This window comes from Macrobrachium nipponense, chromosome 44 (genome assembly GCF_015104395.2).
Source record: "Macrobrachium nipponense isolate FS-2020 chromosome 44, ASM1510439v2, whole genome shotgun sequence".
Taxonomy (NCBI): Eukaryota; Metazoa; Arthropoda; class Malacostraca; order Decapoda; family Palaemonidae; genus Macrobrachium; species Macrobrachium nipponense.
The window spans coordinates 21,120,483-21,141,303 of NC_087221.1; the positions used below are offsets into that span (position 1 = coordinate 21,120,483).

Below are 20,821 nucleotides of genomic sequence, written 5' to 3' on the forward strand. Positions count from 1 at the left end.
TTGTCCCTTGAATGTCCTGAGTTTGTTCAGGACTTTCAATAGAAGATTCACTGGAGGGAAGATGTATATCTTCCTCCATTGATTCCAATCTATGGACATGGCGTCTGTGGCATAAGCCAGAGGGTCCAGGTTGGGGGCCACATAGCAAGAGAGCTTGTGGTTCGCTCGAGATGCGAAAAGATCTACCTGGAATTCTGGGACTTTTTGGCATATCCACTGGAATGAACGCCTGTCCAGGGACCACTTCGATTCTAGAGGAACTGACCGAGACAGGGCGTCTGCTATCACGTTCCTTACTCCCGCTAGATGGGTGGAGGATAGATGCCATTTGTACTTGGCTGCTAAAGAGAAAATGGCTATCATGACATGGTTCACATGCCTCGACTTGGATCCTCCCCTGTTGATGCAGTGTACCACTACTGCGCTGTCCAAAACCAGTTTTATATGGGAACCTTTGGCTGGTAGAAGCCTCTTCAGAGTGAGGAATACTGCCATGGCTTCCAACACGTTTAAGTGAAGCCGGCGGAACTGAGGCGACCAAGTCCCTTGAACTTTCTTGAATTGAGAGTATCCTCCCACCCGCTTAGGGAGGCGTCCGTGTGGATAACCAACGCCGGAGGGGGGAACTGGAGAGGTACTGATTTGGACAGATTCTTGGACTCCGCCCAGGGGCGGAGACATTTGCGAAGAATCGACGGGATTACTGACAACTTGTCTCGAGATTTGACATTTGCTCTTGAGCGCCAAACTCGATTTATATCTTTCAGTTTTGCTTTCAACAGAAAGTCTGCGACTGAAGCAAACTGGAGAGAATCTAGGATCCTTTTCTGGTTTCTCCTTGATGTCTGTTTGCATTTGAGGAATTGTCTTATTGATTTAGCTATTTCCTTCCTTTTGGCCAATGGAATTAACAGTGTGGGAGTTCAAGTCCCACTGGATGCCGAGCCACTGAAAACGAGACTTCAGCGTTAGCCTGGATTTTGTCTTGTTTATTTAGAACCCCAGGTGTTCCAGAAACTGGATTACCTTGTTCGTGGCTTTGAGGTATTCCTCGACGGTTGTTGCCCAGATGAGCCAATCATCGAGGTACACTACTACCATTATCCCTTGTGATCTCAATTGCAGGACTACCGATTCCGCTATTTTCGTGAACACCCTGGGGGCTACGTTCAGCCCGAAGGGCATCACTTTGAAAGAGAATGCCTGGTCTCCCAACCTGAAACCTAGATATGGGCAGAAGTGTCTCGCGACTGGGATATGATAGTACGTATGCGTCTGTAAGATCGATAGAGGTGGTGACGGCCCCACGGGGAAGTAAGGTCCGCACCTGCGAAATAATCAGCATTTTGAACTTGTCGCAACGAATGAATAAGTTTAGACGGGACAAGTCTAAGATTATTCTTCGTTTTGTTGAGCCTTTCTTTGGCACGCTGAACAAGCGTCCTTGAAACTTGAAATGTTTGACTCTTGATACTACTTTCTGAAGGAGCTCTTGCGCATACTCTGTCAATTCCTTCGTTGGTAATTGAAGGAATGTTTTGGATGGAGGAGGACCTTTGATCCAACTCCATCCCAGCCCTTTGGACACAATGCTTTGTGCCCAATTGCTGAATCCCCAACGGTGCCGGAAGAGGAACAGCCTCCCTCCTACCTGAGGGTTCCTATTGGGTTTGGGCAGGACGTGCTCCGCGTCCTCCACGGAAGTGTCTCCCCCTGTTGGGTGTCCTTCCACCGCCCCTCTGGCGAAATGCACCCCTAGCTCTGCTTCCCCTTCCAAACCTGTTGATGGCTTGGAAAGCCTGACCTTCAAAAACAGGGTTGAAGGCTGGGGAAACAGCGTAGGAGGTCGAGGGCTGGTTATGGGACGTTAACAGGAGGATGGGCTGGCTCTGGTTCTTTGAAGTCGACTGTTGCACGGTTTGTGAAACCGGGACTGCTTGAACAAATTGTTGTTGCTGTGGAGCCTGGAAAGTTGAAAACTTTTTAGGCTTCTTTAGTTTCTTTGAACCAGAGTGGGTACTTTCTGGCTTCTTCTTACCAGTAAGTTCCCAGCGGACCCTAAGGCTCTGGTTGAGCCTGGTCGCTTCGTGGTGGACCTCATTTACCGCAGACTCGGGAAAGAGGTCAGCTCCCCAGATAGAAGACAAGAGCAGTTTGTTAGGCTCATGCCTTATGGTGGCTTCCTGCAGGACATGCTTCCTGCAGTTTCGCCTTGCTACAACGAAATCGTACAGATCGGACTGTACGGTCTGCGTTTGGGCCTTTGCCAGAAGCTTGAACAGAGGTTCCGTACCATATGTAATGGCGGCAACCTCTGTCATGACTAAGGCATTAAAAGTCCTCCCCAACCTGGTCCTGGCGTCGAACTCCGCTTGGATCAGATTATCCGGTAGTCTAGGAAGTCTCTCCCCGAACTGTTCAATAGCACAGTCCTGTTTGAGCTTCCCAACCGTGAAGGAAGCTGGAAGGTCAGCCCAGAGATCCTCAGAGCTTGGGAAGAGCGGAGACGTTGGATCTGACTCTCTCAGCTGGGGAAGAGGCTCGTCTTTCATGGCAGCTTGGATCGTTACCTCTGCCAATTTTGTGGTGAAGGGGAGTGGAGTGTCCTCCTCCGTCACAAAAATGGTGAATGGGCTCTTGAAGGCTTGAAGTTTGGTGTTAGAACAGTCCCATTCTTCAAGGCACCTGACCCATTCTCTCTGGGCTTGTTCTCGACTGTATATTACAGTCTCCTTCGGGATCTTGTCCTCTCTCCTCAGAGCCGACTCCGTCAATCGAGCATACCCCATGAAAGGTGGTTGAAGATTGGCGGGGTGGAACTCGAAGTCCTCAATGCGACGAGTTCCACAGTCCGGAATGGAGATCATTTCATCCTTGAAGGGTGCGAAGGCTGAGACCCTCCAAGGGTTGCTCATGGTGAATGGGGGAAGAGAGTCATAATCTGGCATTGTGGCCATTCCAGCACCTGCCAGGGGAAGAACTGCTGGGGGATTCTCCCTAAGGCCCGCCAGCAAGTTTTCCTGGTTCGTGAATCGCTCCGAGATGTTCTGGATCGACTGACCAGATTGCGCAAATGAGGTGGAAATTTGAGCAAGCATCTGATCGAGCCTGTCATTCATCATGGCGCCCACCATGTTTCCCACCTGTTGCATTACCCCTGCTGTAAAGGTAACAGGATCGAAGGAACCAGAGGTACTGGTCGAAGCAGGGGTCTTCGGACGTGCTCCGGTGGACGTTGAAGGTACCGGCTTGGAGGGAGCACGGGCCTTCTCCTTAGAGGACTTGCCTCTAGACCCTTTGGAATGCGAAGACGAGGATGACTTCGCTTTCTCTGCTCCGGGATGGTGAGCCGGAGACTTATGAGTGGTTGAGGACGAAGTCTTCTTAGAAGACGTCCTATCAAGGGTCTTTTGCTCACGTTTCCCTTTCACTTTAGGGACAACTGAGGCGGAAGACGTCCTGGCCAGGATTTCTGATTCAGAAAAGCCTTGAAAAGATGTAGAAGAAGGAACAGGAGACAAAGATCCAATGCACCCAAGGGAAGCCCTTGAGCGCCCAACAAACCTACCTCAACCATCAACTCACCTTCCCCTACCGTCATCGGTTCCACATTGATGTCCAGGGTGGCAACGTCCTCGGCGATCTCCGGGGCTCCATCCTCCGCCAACGCCTGCGCCACTCGTTGTTGGATGGCAGCAATATACGGAGCTGCCGCTGCAGGGTCGACGTACCCGGTCGACTTGCCACCTGGGAAGATGCGGACACCCATACTTTTGTCTAAAATGTATGGCTGCCCCTTGGATACGTTCTTTCCAAAACCTCCTACCCAGGCTTTCAGGGTAGCCGACGCGGCGTCCTTCACTGCGGTAGCCTGAAATAAAGGGTCATTGTAATCCTTACAGCGAAGCCCCGGAGATATATCATTAACGGCTATGACTAAGTTATATTAATATGTTTACGCTGGTTTATCTGACAGTATATACCAAGAACAGAGAGAATACCTACGCCGGTATATATGTACTTACTCCGGTAGAAAACTGTTCCACTAGATCATAACAAATGGAGCAGGCTTCATGGTGCCACACAATCATATCGTTGTGGCGGACAGAGCAGGGAGCGTGGGTCCGGCAGACCTCATGACCACAAGGGTCCTGCAGGATGGCGTTACACCCTGCCTCCTGACAGTTGGTAGCCTGTAAGTGAACAGATACATAAGTATCAGCAGTTACTAACAGGGCTAACCTGTTAAGAGATATGAAGCTCCGCTGCATGCCGGAGTGAAAATTATTTTGGGCATAATCCTCTCCTGTACTCCATGAGAAAAGTCCATAGGACATGGGAAACTGGCTTGAAAACTCCGGTACACCAGAGCGAAGATTTCCGTCAAACCAGATACCTGCTCATACACAGATAGTACAACCGAGGTGAGGGTACAAACACAGCGGAGAACATGAGAAGATTACCCATAAAACTTAAAGTAAAATAAAACAAAAACAAAATAAGCAGGGCAGGCAGAGCGTAGCTCCGCTGTAAGACTCTTCCGCCAGCCAACGGAGCACACGGATGGTGAGCGGGTGCTCCGCCAGAGAAGCGAAAGAGACAACAACATACATGATACAGGGGAAGCATGTCGAAGATGCTCCGTTACCCCCCAAAGGAGCTGGCGGAGCCAGCGACCTGCTGTAACGGTGGGGAGGGAAGAGGAGAGCTATACAGAGCGCGCTGGAGAAGACCCAATGCAAGCTGGCGGGGTGGCCAACCCTACCTGAACGCACGAGGTACCCCCCGTAACTCACAGAGAATGGAACCAGCCCCACTCAGGACCCCCTAAATCCGTGACTCCCGTATCCTCCCCGGGAAGGGAGGAAGAGAGGAGGGGTGCTCGGATGGTTGCCATAGCGACCGTGAGTGAGCGAGGACTATCTCCCCCCCCCATGGGAGGAGAGAGAGGGGGGAGGCCCTGAGAGAAGGACCGAGGTGATCAGCTGGCCCATCGCGATTGTAGGTGGACCACGAAGCAAACGGGACATACTAAACATAGCCTAGGCTAAAACTAACCGCCTTAACATGCAACCCATAATAAATACATCGTAATAAAAATGAAAGGAAGGAAATCACGAGTGGGAGAAATAGAAAGGTCGTCCAGGAGAAGTTAGGTTAGCCTCCCCGAAGGAAAATAGACTAACAACTCGGGAGCTGGCCTCTGCCGATACGTAAAACGGAGGGTGACGGCCAGGATGGCTGGACTAAAGAGCAATGTAGCGATAAAATTGGTAAAAAAGCCCACACGCCTAACAGACCTAGACAAAGGGACATGCATGCATGAACACTGAGCTAAGACTTAGGCAAAGGATTTCCGAATAGTACGATGTAAAGCAATAGAATGGAAGTAGCACCTTCCACACCACGTTCAATATAAGACATGATATAGGCATATACACAGCATGAATAGCCACTACGGTATAGAAGACCGAAGGAGCTAAACGAAACACGAAGCGAGCCGGTGTGGCGAGCCTGGCGCCAAACCAGGATGCCTATTATTGAACCTAAAAAACGGTTAAAACGGATCCTGGCTGGCTAAAACAAGTGTATAACCTTTCGGGGTACTTAACTTAGCTGCGGCAATTGCTTGGAGTTCCATCGTAAGCAAAAGATAAATCCAAAATCACACAAAACACAGAGCAAAAGAGAACACGTGTGTGTGGAAGGTCGCTAACGTAAAGGATGGCCACGAGAGGCGCTGCGGTCGGCGTGGGAGGGTGTGTAGTAGTAGTTGCTGGCGCCGGCCGTGTATCAGCTCTCTCAGGGAGGGGGATTTTGATGAAGGAGAATTCTAAATGACAAGAGGTTCGTGGTAGTGGTCTCACTCGTCCCAGCACCATACCGACACCCTCTTTTTATTTAGGATAAGCGAGTCAGTTACTCTGACATCCCCCTATTTTTGTTTTTTCTCTGGTAATGTTAGTATCATTTACCTAGAAATAATGAACTTAAGGGATTATTTCACGAAGCGACACGAACTGAGCCCAGAAATTCAAGTTTACAAAATGTTTAATATTGTAATTGATGTTACATTAACCATTGGATTATACAAGGAAAAAATTGATAAGCTTAAAGTATCAACAGAGCTTCATTTTTCTGATAGACAAGCTCAATGCACTGAACTTGCCTTTTAATACTCATCTTGAAACTTCTCTCTTACATATTTTGCATGACCTCTCCCATGTCCCTCTTCATCAGTCTTCACTTCTGTATAAATAACACACTAACAGCACTCCAATCTGTAAAAATAATTTAAAATGAAAATTAAATTTTGGCAGAGATGCAAGATTTACTTTGCCAAATGATTTCCATGGAAGTGTTTATGCTGATATTTCAATGCAAAGACACTTTTATGACCCCAAGTCAAACAAACCCAATCTTTTGAGAATAACACATAGTCATACAGCTACCATGAATTATCCAAGCAAAATAAAAGTTTGCTAATACATTCTAAAACTTATCTTTATCAAATTACTACTCTGGGATGCTTTAAATTCCACATATTAAGTCATATAACTGACTAGAACATTCAAGTTATACCATAGATGAAAGAAGATTAAAACAAGCTTATAGTACTGATTAATCCACTGATCTAGCTCTTTGCATGAAACAAGGAGCTCCTAAAGTTGCACCAATTTTAAAGGTCAAATATTACTTTACAAATACTCTACCCAAATTGCAGCACAAGTGGAGAACATACTGGTTCACTATTAGTACAAATAATTCCCCTGTCTTAAAGCAAATTCTATGAATACTGAGCAACAGTGTGATAATATTACAACAACTTTAAGAAGATTATCATTTCGAGAGAAAAAAAAACATTTCCTGCTAACCAAGACTCAATTTCATTCTAAGATTTTTTCAAATACACATGGACAGTACTAGTATTACACAGCAAGGTGAATTTGTGCCAATAAATGTGGTTTATCTGACCTAACTTCTACAAGTTTCCCTTTTCTACAGTCTTGCACAACTTAATTAAGTTCAGTCATACTTTTTGGCACTACTGGAAAAATAACCATAAACATAATCCTATGGAAATGTATTTAAACCCTTACAAAAAATAGTTCTTGGTACTGAACAACATACTACAAGTTTGAAAGTTAGCCACAAACAAATTTTTTACCTGTTTTGCAGCAAGAATGTGTTTACTAAGAAATACTCCTTGAACTTGAAAACTTCTATTTTGTCTTCATGCCAGGCAAGTCCCAGTATACATGCTTAATTTAAGTTTGCTTCAGTTCACTCTTCCAAAACCCTGTGGTTACATTTCTTCTACTCTTAAGTCAAAAGCAAATTTTGGTTTCCCTTTGCACGTTTCATGCTGCAGTCTTTTATTTTCTTTTTTTTGGGGGGTATACTATGTATGCACCTACACTTCTGAAAAAGAAAATTAAAGCAATTATATTTCAGTATAAAATAATTAAAACAAGTAAAGCAAAACTGATTTTCACACAATTTAATCATCAATTTGATACATACAAAAGGGAGAATATCCTATTTATATAACAGCATTTCACATGGTACCATATCACCATATTACAAAAGTGCCTCAGGTTACGAAATTAATCCGTTCCAAAGCGGCCTTCGTAACCTGATTTTTTTGTATCTTGAACTACGTTTTACATGTAAATTGCCTAATTCGTTCCAAGCCCTACAAAAACACCACAGTAAATTCTATAATAAAGCTAAATTGACCAATAAACAATGAAATACAACAATTTGGACCATTCAATACCTAACAACCTTTATTGTAGTACGTACGTACAGTACCTGTAAATAAAGTGTATTAGTGTACAGGGTACAAGAAATAATGTGTGTACATTTACGTATGTACGTATGTAGTAAAATGTGGAACCTTACCTTTCAAATGAAATGATGTCCGAAAGTAGCGACAGAGCGGGACGACAAACGGCAGAAAACATGAACACTTAACTTTACGAAACACATCAAAATATGGCAGTAAACATTAACAATGAAATTTTCATTATTAAAATGAAGTTTTATTGTATACTTACCGAACAATTATAGAGCCGTGATTTCCACGAGCGGCAGGATACTAAATTCAAATTTAGCGCGTCGGCGTCGCCAACACTGGTGGTGATGACATCATCTCCCTCCACTCGCGGGAGAACCAGGTACAACTGCCCAGGTGAATCCAATTCTTTCTGCCCGTCCGTCCACCTAAGGGGAGGAGGGTGGGTATAATCATAATTGTTCGGTAAGTATACAATAAAACTTCATTTTAATAATGAAAATTTCATTTTTATTGTAGTGTCTTACCGAACAATTACACATTTATGGGAAGGTGGGATTCAGTGGACCACTAGTATTTTTAAATGGTTACATTTATTGCAATACCAGTAAACACTCAAGGTGTCTGTTGTACCTTACCTTGTAAGAGAGCTACAGCAGACTGTTACTGCCTCTGGTCGGTGCTCTTCTTACTATTGTAGAGGAATTGGAATTTGCCCAAAGTTAGCCTCTACAGGAGTGGAATCCTTCCGTAGTTCAAGCGAGTCAAGGCTGACTGACGGAGGATAGTAACAACAAAGATTGCCCTTGCCCTGGGCTAAGACCAGAAATTCAATCATACAAAACATTTGTCACCAACACCAGATTTAAAAACATATATACCCAACCATTGTAAAATCTGACCTAACAGACTGGTGAGTATCCCAGGTACTCAGTACCCCCAGCTTCCCTTGAACTCGACAACCTATTCAAGGTGAAAAGTTAGCATAGAGGTGACGACCCCTGTGCCGTTTCTCCCAACACCATGCCAGAAACCGCCACCGGACCTAACGTTTTACAATTCTCGAAAACCGTTTCTATCTCTTTGAGATAATGACTCGCAAAAACCGAATTCGATCTCCAGAACGTGCTCTGAAGAATCGAAGCTAAAGATAAATTCTTTCTGAATGCTAAAGAAGTTGCCACTGCTCTAACCTCGTGAGCTTTAACTCTCAGAACGGAAAGATTGTCGTTCTCGGACTGCGAGTGAGCTTCCCTGATAAGCTCTCTAATAAAGAACGATATAGCATTCTTAGAAAGAGGACGAGAGGGATTTTGAACCGAGGTCCAGAGCTTAGAAGATTGTCCTCTGATACCCTTAGTGGCAAACAGATACTGCTTAATAGCCCTGACTGGACATAAGAGCCTTTCTTCCTCCTCATGTCCAACCAAATCAGATAAGTTCCTTACCACAAAACTCCTCGGCCAAGGATTAGAAGGATTCTCATTTTTGGCTAGAAAGGAATAGAAAGGTTCAAAGATACCGAAAATACAGCATTGCCTTGAGAGAAACCGACTCTTTTGTCTATAGCGTGCAATTCGCTGACACGCTTAGCAGAAGCTAGTGCAATAAGAAAGAGTGCCTTCTTAGTCAGGTTCCTGAGTGAAGCCGACTTCAAAGGCTCAAACGGTGGCCCCATGAGGAACTTATTAAGCACCACATCTAAGTTCCAAGCCACTGTATCTTGCGGGAGCTTAGTGGTTTCGAAAGACCTAATGAGGTCCGACAGATCTGAATTGGAGGAAATATCCAAACCTCGATGTCGAAAAACCGAAGAGAGCATGGCTCTATATCCTCTGATCGTCGAAGGAGCCAGTTTCTTAGAGTTTCGCCTAAGAAAATAGAAAGAAAATCTGCTATTTCTGTTAAAGAGGTCGCAGAAGTAGAGACTTTAGCACTTCTACACCACTCTCTGAAGATTCTCCACTTCCCTTGATAGAGTTTGTTAGAAGACTCTCTCCTACAACGAGCGATAGCTTCTGCAGCTCTTCTTGAAAATCCTTTCGCTCTGACAAGATTCCGGACAGTCTGAACCCTGTCAGAGCTAGAGCGGACAAGTTTTTGGTGGAACCTCTTGAAGTGAGGTTGTTTGAGAAGCCACTTCTCTGGAGGAAGAAGTCTGGGGAAGTCTACTAACAACTGGAGAAGGTCCGGAACCATCTTTCACCTGGGCACAAAAGAAGGGAGCGATTAACGTTAGCGTTACATTGCTGTGCGACATGAACTTGTTCAGCACCTCTCTTATTAGACCGAACGGAGGGAATGCATAAGCTTCCAGACCCGACCAATCCAACAGCATTGCGTCCAACCGACCAAGCTAGAGGATCTGGGACTGGAGAACAAAAGAGAGGAAGACGGTTGTTCCTCGATGTCGCGAACAGGTCTATTGACGGTCGTCCCCAAAGGCGCCAAAGTTTCTGACAAATCTTGTTGTCCAAAGTCCACTCCAGAGGTAACACTTGTTGTTGACGACTTAACTCGTCCGCCAGGACGTTCATCTTTCCCGGAACAATCTCGGGACTAGCTGAACCTTCGCTTCGTTTGACCACAGGAGGAGATCCTTGGCTACTTCGTACAGAGAGAAAGACTGAGTCCCCCCCTGTTTCCGCAGTACGAGAGAGCCGTGGAGTTGTCGGAATGCACTGCCACTACTCGGCCTTCTACTAAGCTCCGAAACTGTCTGAGCCCTAAGAAAATTGCTAACAGTTCCTTTACATTTATGTGGAACTTCTTCTCCTTCTCCGACCAAGCTCCTGAAGTCCGTTGATTTCCCAGTAGGGCTCCCCATACACCTGTGTCCGATGCGTCGGAAAAGAACTGTAGGTTCGGGAGGATGGGTCGTAAATCTAACCCTTCTTCCAACCTTGCTCGAGAGAGCCACCACCTTAGGTCCTCTTTTATTTGATCTGTGACAGGAAAGGTAATCGAGTCTGGTTGTGTCTTCCTGCACCAAGAGGCTCTCAGGAAAAACTGCAGAGGTCTCATGTTGCAGTTCTTCCCAACCGTCACAAATTTCTCCACTGACGTCAATTGCCCAGGAGCCTCATCCACTGATTGGCAAGAACTTACCTTTTGTCCAAGAACTCCTGAACTGTCTCCAGACAGCCTTGAACCCTCTTCGGGGACAGAAAAGCCCGAAAAACTTGAGCATTCAGAATCATCCCCAAATAAAGGATGCTCTGAGATGGAACCAACTGGGACTTCTGTTTGTTGACCAGAATTCCTAACTTTCTGGCAAGATCCAGAGTTGTTCCAAGGTCCTTCATGCACCGACTCTCTGATTCCGACCGGAGAAGCCAATCGTCCAGATAGAGGGAGATTCTTACTCCTAATATGTGTAGCCAGCTTCCTATCGGGATAGAACCCTGGTGAAAACTTGAGGAGCGGTCGCTAGTCCGAAGCAAAGCGCCCGAAATTGAAACACCTTGCCTTCGAACATGAACCTCAGGTACTTCCGAGATTCGCGATGTATCGGAATGTGAAAATAAGCGTCTTGCATGTCCAGAGAGACCATCCAATCCCCCTGTCTGATGGACTCCAGAACCGACCGAGTGGTCTCCATATGAAATTTTGTTTTCTGGACATGCAAGTTCAGGGCGCTCACATCCAAAACCGGCCTCCAGCCCCCTGATGACTTGGGAACTACAAAAAGGCGATTGTAAAAGCCTGGAGGAAAATCCCCTTCTATCTGTTCTAATCGCTTCTTTGAGACAAGCGCTTTCCACTTCTGCGGCTAGCGCCAGAAATTTGTCTGAGCCCGGAGAGTATGCCTGGAATGGAATTGGCACAGGTGAGAGCGAGGGAGGTGAAACGAGAGGAATACGATAGCCGAACTTGAGTACTTGCACTACCCAGGCTTCTGCTCCTCTCTGTTTTTTCCCATTCCTCCCAAAAACAGAGCCAGCCTGGCTCCCACTGGTGCATGAAGAACCGAGCTTTCATTTGGAAGGTTTGTTAACTTGGCCGAGGCCTTAGACTGAGGTCGCAAATTCGATTTCGGCCGAAAGAAGCGCTTGGGTTTTCTCCCTCGAAAAGGCGCTTGGGCCAGAGGAGAAACCGAAGGAACAGTCTCCACAGGAGCTTTAGGTCTCTTAGTAGACTGTGCCAGTAAATCCGAAGTAGATTTCTTATCTAGCGTAGACGAAATTGACAACACTACATCGTCTGGAAAGAGGTTATCTTTCACAAAGGAGCAAACAAGAGAGCAGACTTCTGTTGGGACGTAACCCTTTTAGAAGCAAAGGAGCACCAAAGTTGCCTTTTCTTAAGGGTACCAAGGCGATGAGCGAAGCTAACTCATCACATCCATCTCTAATGGATTTGTCCGCACAGGACAGAACACCAATCCAATCCTCCGCTAACTCCTGGGAAAGAGAAGGACATCTTCGATCTTGGCCGCTAAAGCGCCAATAGTCCAATCAAGGAAGCTAAAGACTTCCAAAAGTTTAAATTGATTCTTTACAACGTGGTCCAACTCAGGCGCTGTAAAGAAAACTTTCGCTGCGGCGAAAGCAGATCTTCTAGAGGAGTCGATTAAACTGGAGAAGTCTCCCTGGGAGGAGGCAGAAACTCCCAGAGAAGGAGCTTCCCCAGTTACATAAAACCTATACCTCTTACGAAGCAACTTAGAGGGAGGGTAAGCAAAAAGAGCCTTCCCGCCTAAGTCTCTTTTTCATAGACATCCATTTCTCCGTCTCTTTCAACGAATGTCTAACCGCTTTAGATAGAACAAGTTTGGGAGGAGAGGGTCTGAAGTTTTCCTCCTCATCAAAAAGTCGAAGTTGGGGAGCGCGGAGCCTCTTTCTCAAAATAATCTGGATAAGATACCAGAAGAAATCTAAGGAGACGTGAATAACACGAGAGGTGATGTGAATCCTCCTCCTCTACTTCTTCTTCATTCTCCGATACCGCCGAAGAAGTAGACGGAACTACAACCGGATCTGAAGGTTTCGAACCACCCTTGGACTCATTCATCCAGTTGGTTAACATCTCTAACTGCTTGCGCAAAGGCGCCACGAGACGAATCAAAAACAGTTAACGAAGGCTTGGAAGAGCCTAAATGTTCAGCAGGAGGCGGAAAAACTACTTGCGCCTCGCTCGGAGCCGCCGAAATTCGAGGCGAAACAGGCGCATCAGGCGTAACAGACGAAAAAGCGCCTAAAGAAACACCTTAGAACTGCTAGCTACAGCGCTAAAACCACAATCTCTACTAGTAGATGGAGCCGAAAAAGGCACAGATTGAGGCGACGAACGAGCCGCTAACGGCGCGGCGCAACCCTACTCTCAGGCTCCTTATACCGCTTGACTGGAGGAGGCGAAGAATCGGCGCCTGAACGCCTCTTTAAGGGACGCGAAACGGGCGAATCTCGCCAAGAGCGCCGCGCGACCGGAGACGAATCGCTTGAATCATTCGAAAGGCGTCTGACCGCAACACCTTTCCAACAGGCTCAACAAGAGAGGCGCCTGTCTGTGGGCAAATCCCGATCGACTCCCTTGGACTTCCGGTATGTCTTCTCCCCGGTGCGGGGGAGCTGGACAGTGACCTTTGTCTAGGAGACGTGTCAGGACAGACAGACGCACCCTCAACTACACTCTTACCTGAGGCCGCTTTCTCCAAAAACGTCTTAACTGAATTACCAAGTTGCAAAACCGTATTCGCTAGTACCGAAAATTTCTGATCTAACCTCGATTCCAGACTGGCAATGGTGTCAAGAAGAAACTACACGGGAAGCCGGAGAAGTGGGATTAGTAGGAGGAATAGGAGGTGTAGTTAAAGGAGACATAACAATTTGAGGAGAAACAGAAGGAACAGATGCATCGCAAGACGAAGCAGAGCTAAGTCTACTTTCCCTAAGCGCTGCTTTTCTAATTCTGTCTTTAGCTAATTTCTCCGAGTATGAACTAAAATCTTCCATTGAGAATCAGTCCAATCACTACACTCGTTACATGTTCGATCTGCTGAACAAACCTGTCCCCTACACTTAAAACCACATTTAGTGTGAGAATCATATTCTAACTTGGATAATCTAGTTTTACATCCTGAGATGCAAAACCTAACTCCCGACGACTAGAATCCGACATGGCAACGCCTAAATAAAAAGCAAAATAACAACAACGCCAAAAGAGTACTTCACCAATTCCGAAGATCAATTCCACCAGAAAAAAAAGCGAAGCAAAGTCATCCAACCGCACCGACCACCGATGTTCACCGGACGCCGGCAGGAAAAGAATTGGATTCACCTGGGCAGTTGTACCTGGTTCTCCCGCGAGTGGAGGGAGATGACGTCATCACCACCAGTGTTGGCGACGCCGACGCGCTAAATTTGAATTTAGTATCCTGCCGCTCGTGGAAATCACGGCTCTATAATTGTTCGGTAAGACACTACAATAAAACTAAACTTTACGAAACACATTAACAAATGGCAGAAAACATTAACACTTCTTGATTATCTCAATCTTCGTCTCCATAGAAAACATCCTCTTCTTTCCATGACTAATAACGTAAGTCATTAAGTTCACACACAACACAATAAAGTAACTTACAGTACAACAAAAGCGAAATCACTAACACGAATTTACATTAATAAACAAAATATATGTGAACGAATGAATTCCAGGTGTTTACGATAACGCTGCAACAAAAAATGGTCAAGGAACACCTTTACATAGAGGCATAATAGGACAGATGCTGACCAATAGGAGAACAGGATCTTACGGCGGTGACTAGCATCAGGAACCAATGGGATGGGAACGTGGGAGGATGGTGGCGAGTCTACTGAGTTGCCGGCGCGCCAGTTTTAAAATTGTTCTCAGCGGCCCGGGCGAATCTCATACTTTACCTTTCGCAACCTGAATTATTTTTGTACACAGAAGCAAAAAATCTTTTTTTGTATGTAGGGACTTTCGTATGTAGAGGTTCCACTGTATATAACAGATTTTCAAATGGTACCGAGTAAAAAATAAATGAAACTTGAGAACACTTTGCTTTTTCAACTTTGGGTTTATGTGGGAGGGAAAAAGAATATGATTTATATTTTCTAAAGTTTGACATAATACCTACTGTAGTGAGCTCTATAAAGAAACAACAGGTAGAGCTTTTAGTGATAAAATTGATTGAACAAGAAATGAAAATGTTAAAAGATTAAAAACCAAGATTTTCAAAAAACATAATCTACTTATAATTAACAACCCATCTAGTCAAAAGTCTGCAAATATATTGGCACTTCTGATCATTGCACCATTAAGATGGACATATCTGTCAATCAGTATACGTATTCCCAATGCCACCATTGGAAAAAAAGTCTGGTTGAGATCTAGAGCCAAATGGATTGCATTCAATATTGAAGCTTGTCAGTTACTGAATATTTCAGAATGCTACATTAAATCCTGATCCCAAGAAGTTAAATGAAATGCTGATGGCTATTTTAATTGGGAATGTCCCTTGAAATGTTATCAATTTAAGGACAAGTGACCAGCCAAGGTTTGTTGATTGAAGTAGACAAGCTTACCATGACCAACAAACCAAATTCAACACATGGAGATAAAATCATTCGAATGACAATAAAAATATTTTCGTTGTCTCGCCATACTGTGAATAGAACTTACCTTACATCAGAGAAAAATTACAATAATTCCTACATGAAGAAACGTAGAGGATTACTCAGCCTCATCTGTGGTGGACCAAATTTGCTTCATCTATCCTTGGGTTAAGCTCATCTTCCAATCCACCACTAACAGAAGATGGTAGACTGGTTACTGACCCTAGGGAAAAGGCTGAACTGCTTCATCAAGCTTTTGAAGCTATGCAATCAGCTGAGGATGTCCCTCTCCCTGATAACCGTCATCCTGAATCAACATATTCTTATAAAATTTGCATTTGGTTCCATGGATGTAAAGAAAATTCTGGATAATATTGATCGCTGGGGTAGAGAAGATCCTGATGGTTTCTTCCCATTGATTTTTACAAAAAGTTTTTAGTGTGTTGTCTCCCAAGATTAGCAATTCTATGGAATATTATGACAAAATAGTATCTTTGCAGAGGAGCGCATGCTTAGTAGTAATACAGTGACTGTTCCAAAGAGTGGTACTATTTCTGCAGACAGCAGTAACTACAGGCCAATTTCTATTATCCCTGTGCTCTCCAAAGTTGCTGAAAAAAAGGATTTTGACGTAAGGAAAAATCTATTTCTGGCGATTGGCTCGTGTCGCCAGCGAAATATCCTTTAATCTATTATTTCTAGGGTAAATGTACTAACACATAACCAGAGAATAATAAAATAAAGAAAAAGGTCAGTATGACTGACTCGCTCACCCTCTAGGAGGGTGTCGGTATGAACACTAGGCGAGTGAGACCACTAACCACGAGCCAAATGCCAATAGAAATCTCCCACTACAAAACCCTCCAAGAGGGGATGCCGTCCCACAGAGGGAGCAGCTCGTACTACTACTACCCCCATCCCATCTTGCGACTGCTGCGCCTCTAGTGGCCATCCTGAAGTTAGCAGACAATCTTGAGCGAAGGGATGGGTAGGGGGGGTATTTCGCTGGCGACACGAGCCAATCGCCCCAGAAATAGATTTTTCCTTACGTCAAACAAAATCCTTTTTCTGGGCTCAGCTCGTGTCGCTTGCGCGAAATCGTACCAGAGAAACAGCACAAGATTGTAAACAAAGTAAATAAAATATAATAAAACAAAATAGGTCTCAAATAAAGATACAAAATAAAAGAATGAATATAATTGCTAAAAAGATACAAGTCACAGTAAACAAAATCAGAATTATGCTTAAATTACCCTTAAATCTAATTATGTTAATAATATAAGGTAATTTACATATATACAAATAGGTACAATGATTACCTATCACAATAAATCTGTGTACAACATGTATCAAAATAGAAATAGCAATTAATATAAATTTACATAAATATTTGATCAATGATAAAATAAAATATCTTAGGAATGTATATGACTTAATATACAAAACCCGTAACCATTGCATTATGATGTATCCCCTAGCATAAAAATAAGGGATAACATCTATGAGATCAGTATGGTAATCAGATGTGAGTGTCCCTAAACCAGACAAAACGGGGCATACAATCATAAAGCAGCTAAGACACAAGGTAAATGTAAATGAACAAGGCAGGAATAGACGAACTGTTGGGTGAGGCAGGTAGAAAGGAGGACTGAATCTTCTACTATAATCTAGCTAGAGTCAGGGGAAACTATGTTACCCGCTGCTACTGCTGGGAATTTCAGAGCTTCCAAGGACTTAAAGGTAGTGACGTTTTGAACACTGTCGGCGATTTCCATCCGGTATACTTCTTTAAATCAGCAAAATTACATATGTTGGAAGTAATAATTGAGTGGCTACTGCCCTGACATCATGTGCTTTTGGAAAGGAGTCAGGATTGGCTTGTTTGATAAAGTACAGGATTTGTTGCCTGATGCCTTTAGTGGATAAAGTACCACCTTTTTCCCTCCTAAAGAGGGGCCCCGATGAGGAAGAGGAGGTCCTGGATAGAAAGGCTCGTAAGGTTGAAACCGGACAAAGGGAAACAGCTTGTTTTGGAAGGGGTAGTACCTTCCAAGGTTCCCACCTCAACAAAGGATCTTCATTCTTTGCTAAAAGCTACGTTCCGGAGAAAGTAGCACTTCCCCCGTGGGAAGGAATTGAATATGATCCGGATCTCTGGATAAAGCCGACAGTTCTGAAATTCTTGCTCCTTGAAGCTAGGCTTAATAAAAACAGAGTTTTTCTTAGGAGCATCATAAACGAGCATGTGTCTTATCGGTTTCGGAAGCCCAGTTTTAGAACATCGTTTAAGAACCATGAAACTGACGTAGGCCTGACAGAGGGCCTAAGTCTAGCACATGCTTTAGGAATAGACGAGAAATAGGTATCTGCAAGTCTATGTTAAATCCAAATTGAATAATCTTTTTCAATGCTGACATTGTTTGTCGTAAATCGTGCTAGCTGCTAAAACCCTTTTCAAATAAAGATCTGAAAAAGGATATAGCAGAATTAACTGTCATGATTCTGATATCTGACTCTCTCAGGAAGATTGCTAACGTTTTTGACGGCAGCATCATACTGCCTCAAAGTTGAATCCCTTTTATCGGATTCCAGGAAAAGAATATTCTGAGGGTCAATATTCGCATCTCCTTTTTGCCGCAAACTTCATGAAAATCCATAAACGTTAGGGTTTTGAGAATCCCTGAGGAAGCGAACACAGCCTTCGTTTGTACTGACTGGGAGAGGCTTGGGACTGGGGTTTATCCGAAGGGGACGAAGACCCAGTTCCAGGATCAGGGGGTACCAATTGCTCTTCGGCCAGTCGGGCTACTAGAGCCCACTTGCCCCCTGAATGTCCCTGAGTTTGTCTAAGACCTTCATAAGGAGATTCACTGGAGGGAATACGTAAATCTTCTCCCAGTTGTTTCCAGTCCAGAGGCCAGGGCGTCCGGTGGCGTAAGCCAGAGGGTCCAGGTTGGGGGCTACATAACACGGTAGTTTGTGGTTCGCTTGTGATGCGAAGAGATCCACCTGTAGCCCTGGGACTCTTTGAAGGATCCATTGGAACGAACTCTCGTCTAGAGACCATTCCGACTCTAGGGGTACTGATCGGGATAGGGCGTCTGCTATGACGTTTTCTTACTCCAGCTATGTGGGTGGAGGAAAGATGCCAACTGAACTTGTCTGCCAGGGAGAAGATGGCTATCATGACGTGATTTAGATGACGTGACTTGGAGCCTCCTCTGTTTAGCAATGTACTACCACTGCGCTGTCCAAGACTAGCTTTATGTTGGGAGTACCTTGGTGGTCGTAATCTTTTCAGAGTCAAGAAGACTGCCATTGCCTCCAGTATGTTTATATGGAACTGACGGAACTGGGGTGACCAAATTCCTTGCACCTTTTTTGACCTGGGAGTACCCTCCCCAGCCGCTTAAGGACGCGTCTGTGTGGATGGTAATCCCTGGTGGAGGGAACTGAAGAGGGACTGACACTGACAGATTCTTGACTTTTGTTTTGCCCACGGCCGAAGCCGGTTCTTTAGAATCAGAGGTACTGAGGATAGCTTGTCCCTGGACCTGACATTTGCTCGAGATCGCCAGATCCTGGTTAGATCTTTCAGTTTGGCTTTCATTAAGATGTTCGTTACTGAAGCAAACTGGAGAGAGCCGAGGATTCTTTCCTGAGCTCTCCTCGATGCTAGTTTGTGACTTAGAAAATTGCTTGACTGACTTCGCTATTTCTTTCCTTTTGGTGGATGGAATCGACAGAGTGTGTGAGGATAGATTCCATTGAATGCCTAGCCACTGAAGTTTGACTCTGGGGTGAGTCTGGACTTGGATCTGTTATCTTGAATCCTAGATATTCTAGGAATTGGATCACTTTCAGTGTGGCCTTGTTGCATTCTTCGACTGATGGGGCCCAGATCAACCATCGTCGAGATACGCTACTACCATAACCCCTTGAGCTCTGAGCTGTTGCACTACTACTTCCGCTAGCTTCGTGAACACCCCTGGGTGCCACGTTGAGCCCGAACGGGACTACCTTGAGGAGAAGTCTGGTCTCCTATCTTGAATCCCAGATACGGACGTAAGTGTCTTGCAATAGGGATATGATAGTAGGCGTCTGTAAGATCGATAGAGGTGGTGACGGCCCCACGGGGAAGTAAGGTCCGCACCTGTGAGATCGTGAGCATCTTGAACTTGTCGCAGCGGATGGCTAAGTTGAAGCGGGACAAAGTCTAGATTACCCTTCTTTTGTTTGAGCCTTTCTTTGGGACGCTGAACAAGCGACCTTGAAATTTTAATCTCTTGACTTTGACTATAGCTCCTTTCTGAAGGAGGTCCTCTGCGTACTCTGTCATTCGTTGGAAGGAAGTTGACGGAAAGGTCTGGCAGGAGGTGGGTTTCGTCAACCAGCTCCAACCCAGCCCTTTTGACACTATGCTCTGAGCCCACTGGCTGAAGTTCCACCGGTGGCGAAAGTGAAACAGCCTCCCTCCTACCTGAAGTTCCTCATTGGTTCTGGTAACCCCCTCGACCTCCTCTGAAGTGCTTTTCCCCCCCCCTATTGAAGGGGCCTCCCGATCCTCTCCCACGAAAGGACCGCTTACCTCTGCCTCCCTTGTTCGAGCGGTCATACTTCTGAGAAGCTTGACTCTCGAAGGCTGGATTGTAAGCTGGAGAGATGGCGTATGAGGTGGAGGGTTGAGGCTGAGGGGATATCACATAAATAGGCTGTGATTGACCTTTAGACGTGGAGGCTGAGGCTGTCTGCCACTAACGGCACTGTAGGAACTTGTTGAGGGAAGCCGCGGCTGCTTCTTTTGGTAAGGTTGGAAACGTCTAGGCTTCCTTTGTCCCTTACCTTTTGGTGTCAAGTCTTGCCTTCTCCTAGCCGTAAGACCCCAACGGTCCTTAAGGCTTGGTTCAACCTCGTAGCCTCTGCTTGTACTTCCTTTACCATAGCCTCTGGGAAGAGATCTGCGCCCCAGATGTTAGAAGAAGTAACCTATTCGGTTCATGCCGATGGTTGCCTCTAGCAATACATGCTTTCTGCAATTTGTTCTAGCAGTGGCAAAACTCGAACATGTCTGACTGCACCGTTTGAGTCAGGGCGTTTGGTCATAAGCTTAAAAATTGGTTCTGAACCATAAGCCATGGTTGCTACCTCAGACATAGCCATCAGGTTGATTGACCTGGCTAGTCGTGTTTTCGAGTCAAACTCCGCTTGAATAAGACTATCCGGGAGCCTGGCAGCTTTTCACCAAACTGCTCCATAGCACAGTCAGGTTTGAGTTTGCCAGCTGTGAAAGTGTTAGGCAGGTCCTCCCATAATTCTCCAATTGACGGGAGCAACGGAGAAGTGGGGTCTGCTTCTTTCAGCTGAGGCATGGGTTCCCCTTTCTGAGCTGCTGAGATGGTCGACCTCGCTATCTTGGTAAGGAAAGGGAGCGGGGCGGGGTACTTCG

General features: G+C 45.3%; 1 long non-coding RNA gene across 3 annotated transcripts in view; it reads right to left on the reverse strand.

Annotated features, from left to right (window-relative positions):
* Nucleotides 1-20,821, reverse strand: part of LOC135204078 (uncharacterized) — a 105,867-nt gene that overhangs the window by 56,317 nt on the left and 28,729 nt on the right. For all 3 annotated transcript variants that reach the window (XR_010312089.1, XR_010312088.1, XR_010312087.1), the window contains exons 2-3: nt 7,169-7,422; nt 6,170-6,281 (exon numbers count right to left, since the gene is read on the reverse strand). This is a non-coding gene — a long non-coding RNA (uncharacterized LOC135204078). The remainder of the gene's footprint in view (nt 1-6,169; nt 6,282-7,168; nt 7,423-20,821) is intronic.